Consider the following 14,381-nt stretch of genomic DNA (forward strand, 5'->3'; position numbering starts at 1 on the left):
GAAGAATCCTACCCAACAGGGTTAGGGTCGGGGTAACGTGGTAACCGCGAAGACGGTGAAAGTGCACGCATTTCGTTTTCTCCATGGAGAAACGAAATCCGTTCTTTCGCGACCACTCTCCCAGTTTGTTTAGAGTCACCTGGGCTTGCCTGGAAGCGTTTGGCAGTCGTGTCGACCGGCAAAATATGGCTAAGTCGTCCACATAGAGCGATGCCATCACCGGGGCATTGATGCATTCCACCACGTCGTTGATGGCGATGGCAAATAACGTCACGCTCAGTACTGAACCCTGGGGTACCCCGTTCTCCTGTGTAAAAGATCGGGAAAAGTGCTTCCCAGTCCTTACTTTAAAAAGGCGGTTGGTTAAAAAATTTCTGATAAATAGGGCCATGTTGCCTCTAAATCCCCACTTGTGGAGCGTGTTGAGGATTCTCCATCGCCACACCCTATCATAGGCCTTCTCCAGGTCGAAGAAGACTGCTATGACGTGTTGACGTTTGAGAAAGGCTTCCTGGATGAAGTTCTCAGTGCGAACCAGATGGTCTGTCGTGGACCTGCCACGCCGAAAGCCGCACTGAGCGTCGGAGAGCAGGTGTCGACTCTCCAAGCACCACATGAGACGTCGGTTTACCATCCGTTCCATCACCTTGCACAGGCAGCTGGTGAGAGATATGGGACGGTAGTTGTTCGGGTCATTTTTGTCCTTGCCCTGTTTCGGGATTGGTATCACGATGGACTCTCGCCAGGCATTTGGAAAACTGCCCTCGTTCCAGAGTTGGTTGAGGGTATTTAGGACCTCCCCAATCGCGGTTTCCGGAATGTTCCGGAGAAATGCGTTGTGGATTTCGTCCGCCCCTGGCGAGGTGTAATGGGAGTCTTCGATGGCGGATTTAAGCTCCCAGGTCGTGAAAGGCTCATTGTAATATTCGCTTGTAGGGCCTGCACCAAAATTGAGAGGGACTCTCTCGCATCGCCTCTTCCGGTTCGCAAAGTCTGCGGCATAGCCCTCGTCACTGCTATTGGCCGCGAACTGACTGGCAAACATGTTGCTTATTTCGGCAGGTGAATTAACCACCCGGCCAGCAACAAGCAATGGCGAGATGACAAATGAGCCCTTGGACCCGGAGATTTTCTTGACTTTGTCCCATACCTGACCAAGTGGCGTGCGATGGTTGATGGTAGAGACGTATTCTATCCAGGAAGCCCTCTTGGCCTCCTTCACGGCCCTTCGAGCTCGCGCTCTCAGGCGGCGGTACGATGCCAGATTAGTTGCCGTGGGATATTTTCTAAAAATATTCAATGCTTTTTTCCTCGCCCGAATCGCCCGGTCGCATTCCCCGTTCCACCAAGCGACAGGAGCTCGATTTATATTCCCGGACGTACGAGGGATACTTTTGGTAGCTGCCGCCAACAGCGTTGAACTTAGTTTATCGACGTTGTGCAACGCGTCGAAACTTGCGTCGTGTTTATATGTAAACGTACGCTTGAAAAGTGGCCAGTCCGCACAATTAATACGCCACTTTTCCGGAGGTTTTGAAATGGTGGGCGAAGAGTCTTCTTTAACGAGTAGAAGAGGAAAATGGTCACTCCCACAGAGATCGTTGTGGGTGGACATTTTCAGCTTTGGGGCTAGACTTCTCGAGCATAGACAAAGATCTATTGCTGAGAATTCCCCATTGAAGCTGTTAAAACGGGTTTTTTCGCCACTATTTAACAAAAACAGGTTAAAATCCTCAATAAAGTTGGATAAAACTCGACCTCTCCCACTACTTTGGGTTTCTGGCCCTCCCCAGAGAGGATCATGGGCATTAAAATCTCCCATCAAAATGAACGGCTGAGGAAGCTGGTGGACAAGGGCCCCAAGGCTCAGGCGAGTCACCGGTGCACCCTCTGGCAGATACACGCTGCACAACGTCATCCTCTCAGGGGCGCGCACCGTGACAGCGACGGCCCGGAATGGAGAGCTCAGTCGGACTCGCGAGGTGTAAAGGGCCTCACGGGCCGCAACCGCCACTCCCCCTTGGGCTCGCTGGCCACCTAGGTCATCCGTTCCAAAAACAGCGAACCCCTTCAGAATACCCCTATCTTCAGCCTTAAAATGGGTCTCTTGGAGACAAATACAAGAGGGTTCAAACTCTTGGATCAAAATGGCCAGCTCCTCCTTGTGCCGACAAAAACCATTGCAGTTCCACTGCAGAATGGAACACATTCAAAATGTTAAATCAAAATAAATAAATAAATAAATATATAAACAAATAAGTTGACCAAAAAGGGAGATGACCAACTCTATTGAGGCTATCGCCCGAAGCGATGCTTCCCCCTCCACTCGCTCGCGAAGACCTCAGTATCAGAGACACTCCGGTCCTCCTCAACTACCTCCGGCCTCCCCGGCTTCACTGGAGGCGGCGGGGAAGGTGCACTCTCACGCCCCCTTGGCGCGTTCCCCCTGGTGGTCTTTAGTGGGCCCCTCTTCGAAGGGCCCACAGGAGCAGGTGGCTCCCTGTCCACCTCACTCCTTCCATCCTTCACCCTTTCCGGTCTAGGCACCTGCGTGGTTTCCATTGGGGACTCCCTCGGGATCTCCGTCCGCGTGGCGATGGCACACCCCACACATCGCGTGGTTGCAACGGAAGCAAAGGACCGGGAGAAAGTTGGAGCGATTAGCGCCCTGCATTCTCTCCTCGCTTCCGCACATGGGATCCCCTCCAGTGTCCTCATCTCCACGACCCTCCTCTCTTCCCTCATCCTCGGGCAATCACGAGAGCACACCGGGTGTGCACCCTCGCAATTCACACAAAGAGTTTCCGAAGAGCACTCTCTATCCCCGTGCGCGTCCCTGCCACAGCGCGGGCAGGCGGCCCCGCCCTCGCAGCGCGACGCGACACGGCCGAACCGTTGGCACCTGAAACAACGCACGGGACTCGGGATGAACGGCCTCACCGGCACCGATTCACAGCCCACAAACACCCTGTCGGGCAGTCCATCACGCGCAAACGTCAAGACCACGGAGGCGCTGCCCACGCTCTCTCCGCTGCGCCCTGCGGTGAGTCGACGACAATCAGTCACTCCCTGAGAGAACACCTCCCTCCCGATCTCCTCGATGTCCACGTACAGAAGGTCGCAGTGACCGACGACTCCCCGACAGGTGCTAAGAGTGCGGCGCACCTCCACCTTAATCGGAATGTCACGGAGCGTTCCCATAGCAAGCAGTTCCCCGCTCCGTGTGTCGTTCAGGGTCTCCACAAGTAGTGCACCATCCCTGAGCCTCTTCACGCTCCCCGGGTCCCCAGGCACAATCTGCGACAACACTCCGCGAATTAAGAAGGGAGAAACCCCCTTCAAGGTCTCACCCTCCCTTGCACAAGACACCCAGCAGTAATTGATACGGTAAAATACCTTGGTGTCACATTCACAAAAGACAACTTGGGGGACTCACATACGTAAAGTCTGTGGGCAAGCATATAAAAAATTGGTATTTATTAGATGCATTGTCGGCTAAAGTGACTAAGAGATCAAGGAACCCTGTTATAACACTCTTCTGAGGCCTCATTTAGAATACGCATGTAGCGCGGGGGATCCAAGTGAAAAAGGTCTCATTCAGAAAAAATTAGGTTCAAAAGATTAGGTTCAACGCCGGGCAGCCCGTTTTGTTAAAAGTTCTTATGATAAAACGCAAAGGGTTACCGCAATGCTTATAGATTTGGGGTGGGAATCATTGGAAGAGAGATAATTCATTGTAATATTGAAATTATTAAATCGATTTAGATCCGTATGTTTCAGCACCGAGGTCTCGCAAATTAGTCGCACTCCAGCATACATTAGTCGCGTGGATCATGTATATTTAAATTCGGGAAATAAATGCCAGCACTAGCCGACTCAAGGACTCCTTCCCACGGACAATACGGGATAGCATCTTCAGGGTTATAAATAGCAAAAATTCCACTTACCACCCTCAGCGTCTAAAGAATAATTCGTTCTACTTAAATGCATACTCTTCCACTAACCTTGTGTTTTGTGAAAATAACCCATTCTTTCCGAATGACCGCATTAGTGTTCTGTTCATCTGTTTTCAAGTCCCCTTTTAATCCCTTATCCCTCTCCGCGGGGGAAAATTCCTGCTACCTGCAACGTTGGGTCGCATTCCCTGCCTTTCAGTTTCCCCAAGGGATAGTGTTTAGTTGCTTGTTCATGTGGTGGTGGTGTTTCACAATCTTGCTTGTTGTATCCTGGCTTGAGTGTTGTAGGATGGCTTTCGTGCTGTATCCAGGGGTGCAGTTTTTTTTCGTTTGTGGCATGTGTTTTCATGAGTGTTGGAGTAGTAGTTTTAAGGGTTTGAAGGGTGCGTCGACAGCTAAGGTCATTTTGCACCACTGTCAAGACGACTAAAACTGGATGAAGGGATTTTTGGATGACTGGTTGACCGGAGTGTGCCAAATCGGCCGCCCATTCGGCGGTCGGATGGGTATATAGAAGGGACGAGGCCTGAGGCCGAGGTCGTCCGAAAATCTCGAAAAGTGGAGGTGTGCCGACCTGGCTGCTGTGGATGAAATTTCCCATGTTGTTTGTTTGCATGTGGTATTGTTCCTTTTTATGGTTGGTGAACTAACATCCCCCGCCACACGCCCTTGCGGTGTATTATGTAGGATGGTTGCACACAGTTCCAACACCTCTTCCCCGGCACCCATGACAGCGCCCGAGAGGACCTTCGCCGCCCTGCGGTCGCCACATCCCGCCACGTGGATTGAGCCACCCCAGGATAATGACGAGGTACTCACATTGTGTCATCAAGTTAAGGACGCGCGTAATTCGAATAAGTTAACGAGACGTGATTTACATGAGCTAGACGCTATGGTAGCAATTGCGGCTGACTGGCTCACGTTTCCCGACACGGTGAAAAACGTGGTGTATAATAGGATCCGAGTGCTTGCCATCGTGCAAGCGCACGGATGGGAGAACGCAATGCGCCAGCAGATCAATTCGCCAGGAGAGTTGTAAATTTATCCAAGCGTGAAATTTCCCCTGACGCTCTTTCACTCCTTAATAAGGGACTGAAATTTGCACCGGGAAATCTCTATCTCTTCCATAGGTTATAAAATCTTGGCAACGGACTGCAAAGTTGCTCTGCCCAATCAACCCCGTGGTATCAAGCATCTGGTCACCGACACCATACATGAAGACAAGACATGACGAACCATTCCATCCCTCCCCGAAGATCATCTGAAGGCATGATTTTAAAGTCACTCCGAGATTTGAAGGCAGAAAACCAACTAGTGCTCAGTAAATCTGACAAGGGAAACTGCACTGTCATCCTAGATAGGGACGATTATACCAGTAAGTGCCTTAAGTTCATATCCGCCAACGACTTCGATGTACTCCTGAAGGATCCTACTCCCAATTATCAAAAGCGTGTCAAAGAGGCCATCGCTTCCTGCGTTCACATAATCAACGATAAAGAAAAATTCTTCTTGACAACCATGAACCCTTTACCCCCAAGTCTTTATGGTCTACCTTAACTACATAAAAAACACGTACCCATTAGACCAGTCGTATCAAGTGTCAGTGCTCCAGGGCAAAAATTAGCAACAAAATTTAACTCGATCTATTGACAACTCTCAGGTTTTAAAACCAGATTCTGAATAGAAAACTGCATTTCCTTAACTGAAAGTCTTCTGCCCTTCACCTTACCTCCCAACGCTAAGCTAGTATCGTTTGACGTGTGTAGTCTCTTTACTTCCATTCCGACGGATGAAACATTAATTGACGCTCAAAATATATTAATCAACGCCAATGTGAACCACACCTCATCAATGAATTAAGTTTACTTCTAAAAATTTGCGTAGGCCAAATTTATTTTTCATTCTGTGGCACCTACCATAAACAAAAGGATGGTCTGGCTGTGGGGTCACGTCTTCCCCCTCTCCTCGTAGACATTTTTATGGATAATTTAGAGGACAAGATGTGGATTTGGATGATATTCTATCCTGCTCGACAGGCACTGAGAGACAGCTAGACATTGTCTTATAATTCATAAACTCCATCCACCCATCTATTACTTTCACCATGGAATCGGCAGCGGACCATAAAATCAATTTCCTGGATCTCACAATTAAAATTTAAAAAAAACACCTCTTTTTCAATATTTCGGAAACCTACGTATACAGATAAAGTGATACCCTCAAGACTCCTGCCATCCCTGCACCCACAAACTAGCCAGCTTCAATTCCATCATCCGCAGATTAATCAGTATCCCATTGTACAAATCCAACTTCTAACGAGAGTTCAATACGATCAAGCACATAGCCTTTAAGAACGGTTACCATGACCGCATAATAGATAATCTACTGAAGAAAAAACTTAAGAAACTGGCCCTGAAATTAAACATCTCCCTTGCAGTCACTACTGTCTCAGAGCGCAAATGGTGCAAACTTCCATTCCATAACTCTGTGTCATACAATATCGCTAACAGGTTTCCCAGAGATATCTTCCGCATTTAGTTTTATACCCCCAATATTCTATACAAAGCCCTATGCTCAAACAAAGATCGTATAGACTACAACACCAAAAGTGGTGTATATAAAATTCGGTGTGAGTGTGGGGCCATTTACATTGGTCAGACAGGTAGGAGTTATTCGACGAGTATCGGGGAACATTGGAAAGGCTACATTACAGGTCATACCAACTCTTTATTTGCCAAAGATATACTGGATTCTAACCATTTCTGCAATTTCGAATTCAAAGTGCTTCACAACTTGGAAAAAGGAAGGAAGCTGGATGCCATGGAGCAGCTTGAAATTTTATATTGCAAGGACTTGGAACTGATCAACGAAGTCAAATTTTTACCTTCACCCTCCCCCCTCCTATCCATCAACTTCCCACGACGTAGATGTGATTAGTGATCCCTTGTCCACTACTCATTGGATATTTCCTTCCTTTCCCCCCTTTGCACACGGAGACCATGCTTTTCCGAACAAGCTGAGAAACCCCGAGTCCCCACCCACTTTCCTCTCGGACGATGAGGGAAGGTTCACCGTTGCGGGTCAAACCACACCCCCCCCCCCAAACCAAAAGATACCGTCGAGACTCAGGCGGGGGAGATAAGTGTGTTGGCGCATGTAAGCATCTCTTGATTATGTCAAGTGTAAAGGAAGGTGAGACCTTGAAAAAGGTTTCTCCTTTCCTTATTCGCAGTTTTGTCGGAGATCGTACCAGAGGACCCAAAGAGCGTGAAGAAGCTGAGGGACGGTACACTTCTTATTAACACCTTAAACGAAAAACAGCGAAAAACTATTATCAATGCGAATGCTCCATGACATTCCGATAAAGGTGGAGTTGCACTGCACTCTTAACACCTGTCTGGGAGTCTCCAGTCATAACAACCTCCTATACGTGGATGTCGACGAAATAAAGAGAAAAATGTTCTCTCAGGGAGTGACTGATTGTCGTCGACTCACGTATTACAACTATTTAAATCTTTACAAGACAAGTCCAGTCACTGGCTTAAAGCGAGGTATCAGCACGAAATCAACCTCGTCCTAACCATCGCAGCCGGATGAGAGACGCTTGGAAACGCTCAAATGAAGGCTTTATATAATAGGGCCCGTATACTCCTAGCAGTGGCAACGATAGGATGGACGGACGCCCTCCATTGGGCCATAGCGGCACCGGTAAACCTGCTACACCTACCACAGGGCTTCACGCAGAGTCAACCAACCCCACCGCCTCCAACGGCTCCAACCTACCAGGCCTTTCGTCACAACCCCCCTCGACAGCGGGGTCGAGGAAGGGGTTACCGAGGTTCCCGAACTGCCTGAAGCATCTATCTCCAGCGGCGAGGAGCAGCTCCTCCGTCTGGGGGCATCTGGCGAGCCCGATGAGCCTACAGCCTCGGAAACCAGAAGAACCCGTAGCATCAACCAGCAGAGCGGCTCGAAAGACACCCCCTTCACCGCCAACGCGCCCGCGATATCGGTCACCAAGCCTCAGCATGGGGGAAACCGAGCCGCCACAATGGGCAGTGGCCTTAAAAAACCAAATGCAGCAGATATCGCAAGAATGGTAAATGGTACGCAACCAAGCAACACAGTCGCAGTCACCAAGACCCCCGACGCCCGCCGCTGTACCAGTTATCCCGCCGCAAGAAAAAACATTCGCGGGCCTCCGATCTCCGCACCCCACCACGTGGATACAACCGCCAGAGGATGATGCAGAAGTCCTAGCACTGTCCTACCAAGTACGAGATGCGCGGACTTCCAAGAAATTGACCAAACGAGATATCCACGAATTGGATGCAATGATTGCAATAGCGGCAGATTGGCCCACGCTCCCGGAAACAGTGCGATACGTCATATGCAACAGAATCAGAATCCTAGCGATCGTGCAGGCCCACGGTTGGGAAACGGCAATGATCTTGCAGAACACAACGGGAAATGCCCTGCTGCGGTTACCGACCAACATGGTACCGCAGCAGCCCACAATCATAGTGCAGGCACCGCCAGCCCAATATACGCAGAAAATCCCGACCAGTACAGGGCCAAAACGACATGGTACCAGCGGCAGCAACCTCAGCTGCCACAGCCGCAGCCCTTTCGTGAGAGGGGAAGTCGCAGTAGTTTTAGGGGTTTGTAGGGTGCGTCGACAGCTATGGTCATTTTGCACCACTGTCATTACGTAAAACTTATGTTCCTTTTAAACTAGGAATAAGTAAACAGATAAATACGAATAAATATATAAATAAATAAAATAAACAAAAAAAAAAGGAAAATGCTAAAATCAAAAGCATTAAAATTATGCGCTCCGAAGCTAAAGCTGCCCCATTAAACCGGTTGCCCTTAAAAAAAGTTAAGACTCGATTTATAGACCCAGTGTCATCCCCTAAAATATTTTTTAAGTCTCCCCTTATCTTCAACATGTCTCTGGCCCTTTGGTATGTTGTACATTCCGTCAGGATATGTTTTATCGTCAGGGGTTGGAAACACTAATTGCAGCGGGGCTGTTCTTTTACCTCCGCAAAGAGGTACGAATGAGTGAGGGCAGAGTGTCCTATTCTCAGGCGCGTAATCATGACCTCTTCCCTCCGAATGTTCCGGATGGAAGAGGACCATGGTGAAACGACCGGTTTTATTGCCCTAAGTTTATTATTTTGAAGAGACTGCCAAGTCTCCTTCCACTGATGCAGGACCGAGTTCCGCAAGGCGGCCTTCACGTCCTCCATTGGAACCAAGGTGGAGTCGGTCTCGGGTTGTCGAAGGGCATCCTTCGCTGCCTGGTCAGCTTTTTCGTTGCCTCTTATGCCGACGTGACCAGGAGTCCATATAAAGGAGACCCTGTTCCCCTTTCTCTGAAGGGACAACAGGGTATAATGGATCTCCTGGACTATCGGGTGCACAGGTGCAAAGGCCGATAAAGATTTTAGGGCGCTCAACGAGTCGGTGCAGATGAGGAAAGAGCCATTGCTTTCTTTTATTTCTCCTAGGGCCGTCCTTATGGCTGACAGCTCGGCTGTGAAAATGCTGCAAGAAGTGTGCAGTTTTTTCCTCACGACTCCATGGTAGTGGGACACGACCGCATAGGCACATGCAGATTCTGACTTTGACCCGTCGGTGTAGACTGGGACAAAGTCAGAAAGTGAGCTGAGGACGGCACTGAAGAGCTGCTGGTATTCGGAATCGGTCGTTTTGGCTTTGCGGCGTGCACTGGCAATGAGTTTAATATCCGGCATTGGTGTTAACCAAGGCGGATACTTAGCATAGGAGACGGGGCATATTTGAGGAAATGTAAAATTTACCTCATTAATAAAATCATTAAAACGGACGGCAAAGGGCCTAGTTGCCCTTCTCCGCCTGTTAAATAAGTCTAAAAACCGTTGGTTAAAAACTATGTTAAAACAAGGGTGGATTGTCTCTGATAAAATTTTACAGGCATAGTTGCCCATTAAAATCATCCTGCGGGTTTCCAACGGAGGCTCCCCTGCGTCTGCAAGTAAGCTTGGGACTGGGCTTGTTCTGAATGCCCCGGTGGCCAACCGTATCCCAGCATTGTGGACACATGTGAGTGGTCTCAAGTAAGACTCTCGTCCTGAGGAATACACTATGGAACCATAGTCCAGTTTGGATCGCACCAAGCCCCTGTACAATAAAAGCATGGTGGAGCGGTCTGCTCCCCAAGTGGAGTGAGTTAAAAACTTTTAAACGTTGAGGGTTTGGCGACACCTCTCGCGTAACACGCGGATATGCTCCCGCCAGTTCAGCTTTTGGTCCAGGATCATGCCGAGAAAGCGGACGGACTCCACAAATGGAAGAATCCTACCCAACAGGGTTAGGGTCGGGGTAACGTGGTAACCGCGAAGACGGTGAAAGTGCACGCATTTCGTTTTCTCCATGGAGAAACGAAATCCGTTCTTTCGCGACCACTCTCCCAGTTTGTTTAGAGTCACCTGGGCTTGCCTGGAAGCGTTTGGCAGTCGTGTCGACCGGCAAAATATGGCTAAGTCGTCCACATAGAGCGATGCCATCACCGGGGCATTGATGCATTCCACCACGTCGTTGATGGCGATGGCAAATAACGTCACGCTCAGTACTGAACCCTGGGGTACCCCGTTCTCCTGTGTAAAAGATCGGGATAAGTGCTTCCCAGTCCTTACTTTAAAAAGGCGGTTAGTTAAAAAATTTCTGATAAATAGGGCCATGTTGCCTCTAAATCCCCACTTGTGGAGCGTGTTGAGGATTCTCCATCGCCACACACTATCATAGGCCTTCTCCAGGTCGAAAAAGACTGCTATGACGTGTTGACGGTGGAGAAAGGCTTCCTGGATGAAGTTCTCAGTGCGCACCAGATGGTCTGTCGTGGACCTGCCACGCCGAAAGCCGCACTGAGCGTCGGAGAGCAGGTGTCGACTCTCCAAGCACCACATGAGACGTCGGTTTACCATCCGTTCCATCACCTTGCACAGGCAGCTGGTGAGAGATATGGGACGGTAGTTGTTCGGGTCATTTTTGTCCTTGCCCTGTTTTGGGATTGGTATCACGATGGACTCTCGCCAGGCATTTGGAAAACTGCCCTCGTTCCAAAGTTGGTTGAGGGTATTTAGGACCTCCCCAATCGCAGTTTCCGGAATGTTCCGGAGAAATGCGTTGTGGATTTCGTCCGCCCCTGGCGAGGTGTAATGGGAGTCTTCGATAGCGGATTTAAGCTCCCAGGACGTGAAAGGCTCATTGTAATATTCACTTGTAGGACCTGCACCAAAATTGAGAGGGACTCTCTCGCATCGCCTCTTCAGGTTCGCAAAGTCCGCGGCATAGCCCTCGTCACTGCTATTGGCCGCGAACTGACTGGCAAATATGTTGCTTATTTCGGCAGGTGAATTAACCACCCGGCCAGCAACAAGCAATGGCGAGATGACAAATGAGCCCTTGGACCCGGAGATTTTCTTCACTTTGTCCCATACCTGACCAAGCGGCGTGCGATGGTTGATGGTAGAGACGTATTCTATCCAGGAAGCCCTCTTGGCCTCCTTCACGGCCCTTCGAGCTCGCGCTCTCAGGCGGCGGTACGATGCCAGATTAGTTGCCGTGGGATATTTTCTAAAAATATTTAATGCTTTTTTCCTCGCCCGAATCGCCCGGTCGCATTCCCCGTTCCACCAAGGGACAGGAGCTCGATTAATGTTCCCGGACGTACGAGGGATACTTTTGGTAGCTGCCGCCAACAGCGTTGAACTTAGTTTATCGACGTTGTGCAACGCGTCGAAACTTGCGTCGTGTTTATATGTAAAGGTACGCTTAAAAAGTGGCCAGTCCGCACGGTTAATACGCCACTTTTCCGGAGGTTTTGAAATGGTGGGCGAAGAGTCTTCCTTAACGAGTAGAAGAGGAAAATGGTCACTCCCACAGAGATCGTTGTGGGTGGACATTTTCAGCTTTGGGGCTAGACTTCTCGAGCATAGACAAAGATCTATTGCTGAGAATTCCCCATTGAAGCTGTTAAAGCGGGTTTTTTCGCCGCTATTTAATAAAAACAGGTTAAAATCCTCAATAAAGTTGGATAAAATTCGACCTCTCCTATTGCTTTGGGTTTCTGGCCCTCCCCAGAGAGGATCATGGGCATTAAAATCTCCCATCAAAATGAACGGCTGAGGAAGCTGGTGGACAAGGGCTTCAAGGTTCAGGCGGGTCACCGGTGCACCCTCTGGCAGATACACGTTGCATAACGTCATCCTCTCAGGGGTGTGCACCGTGACAGCGACGGCCTGGAATGGAGAGTTCAGCTGGACTCGCGAGGTGTAAAGGGCCTCACGGGCCGCAACTGCTACTCCCCCTTGGGCTCGTTGGCCACTTAGGTCATCCGTTCTAAAAACAGTGAATCCCTTCAGAATACCCTTATCTTCAGCCTTAAAATGGGTCTCTTGGAGACAAATACAAGAGGGTTTAAAATCTTGGATTAAAATGGCCAGCTCCTCCTTGTGCCGATAAAAGCCATTGCAGTTCCACTGCAGAATGGAACACATTTAAAGTGTTAAATTAAAATAAATAAATAAATATATAAATAAATAAGATGACTAAAAAGGGAGATGACCAACTCTATTGAGGTTATCGCTTGAAGCGATGTTTCCTCTTCCACTCGTTTGCGAAGACCTCAGTATCAGAGATACTCTGGTCCTCTTCAATTACCTCCGGCCTCTTTGGCTTCACTGGAGGCGGCGGGGAAGGTGTATTCTCACGCCCTTTTGGCGTGTTCCCCTTGGTGGTTTTCTGTGGGCTCTTCTTTGAAAGGCCCACAGGAGTAGGTGGCTCCTTGTCCACCTTACTCTTCCCATCCTTCACACTTTTGGGTTTAGGCACTTGCGTGTTTTCAACTGGGGATTCTTTCGGTATCTCCGTCTGCGTGGCGATGGTACACTTTACACATTGCGTGGTTGCAACGGAAGCAAAGGACCGGGAGAAAGTTGGAGCGATTAGCGCCCTGTATTTTCTCCTCGCTTCCGCATATGGGATTTTTTCAAGGGTTTTTATCTCCATGACTTTCCTCTCTTCTTTCATCTTCGGGCAATCACGAGAGTACACTGGGTGTGTACCCTCGCAATTGACACAAAGAGGTTCCGAAGAGCACTCTTTATCCTCGTGCGCGTCTTTGCCACAGCGCGGGCAGGTGGCCTTACCCTCGCAACGCGACGCGACATGGCCGAACCGTTGGCATTTGAAACAACGCACGGGATTTGGGATGAATGGCCTCACTGGTACCGATTCATAGCCCACAAACACCTTGTCGGGTAGTCTATCACGCGCAAACGTCAAGATCACGGAGGTGCTGTTAACGTTTTCTCCGTTGCGCCTCGTGGTGAGTCGACGACAATCAGTCACTCCCTGAGAGAACATTTCTCTCTTGATTTCTTCGATGTCCACGTATAGGAGGTCGTAGTGACTGATGACTCCCCGACAGGTGTTAAGAGTGCGGTGCACCTCCACCTTAATCGGAATGTCATGGAGCATTCCCATAGCGAGCAGTTTATCGCTTTGTGTATCGTTCAGGGTCTCTATAAGAAGTGTACCATCCCGGAGCTTCTTCACGCTCTTTGGGTCCCCAGGCACAATCTGTGACAAAACTCTGCGAATTAAGAAAGGAGAAACCTTTTTCAAGGTTTCACCTTCCTTTATGCACGACATAATTAAATAGCGCTTACATGCGCCTATGCACTTTTCTCCCCCGCCGGTGTCCGGACGGGATCTTTTTAGTGGTGGAAAGGGTTTTTCCTCCATAATAATTAATTATTCGTCCCTCGGCCTCCCCACCCGCCACGGAGCCACACATTTGGGACGCCACTCCGCCAAACCGGAGCGGTCGCCAGGGCTAACTCGAGGGATATAGCGCTTCAGGAGTGGTTGTCTGTTTCGGGGTGGATCTTCGGTGCAAGGGCCCACCAAAACCCTTACATCTCCGACCTCCCTACGCAGACCCCCACAACCTTGGCACTCGCCACCGGAGCGAAAACGCGACGGAAGCCGATTGACCGGGAGTGGCTAGCTCCCGGCCTCCCGTTTACACGAAATCCGGGGCCGAAGAGGGGTATCACTCCCCGGTCCATACAGGGCATCCGACACCCTGCTGGGAACCAGAAAGCTCACCCTCCAGGATCCCCTTTTCTCCCTTACGGGTGTCCAGGCACGGCAAACACCTGGGCGGATCGCAGGCCAGATGGTATGGCCGCTCACAGACAGTGGATCCACAGCACTGTCCGGACGCATCCCTTGCTGGCTTGGGGTTTGTTTTCGGGGTTTTCTCCCCGCCCTTTTAGTCGCCTCTTACGACAAGCAGGGATACTGCGGGAGTATTCTCTAACCCCCTACCCGCAGGGGGGACCAGCTCCTCGAGTTCCCCGAGTAGTAGTA

Source organism: Hetaerina americana, unplaced genomic scaffold, assembly GCF_022747635.1.
Source record: "Hetaerina americana unplaced genomic scaffold, ioHetAmer1.1.p SCAF_69, whole genome shotgun sequence".
Taxonomy (NCBI): Eukaryota; Metazoa; Arthropoda; class Insecta; order Odonata; family Calopterygidae; genus Hetaerina; species Hetaerina americana.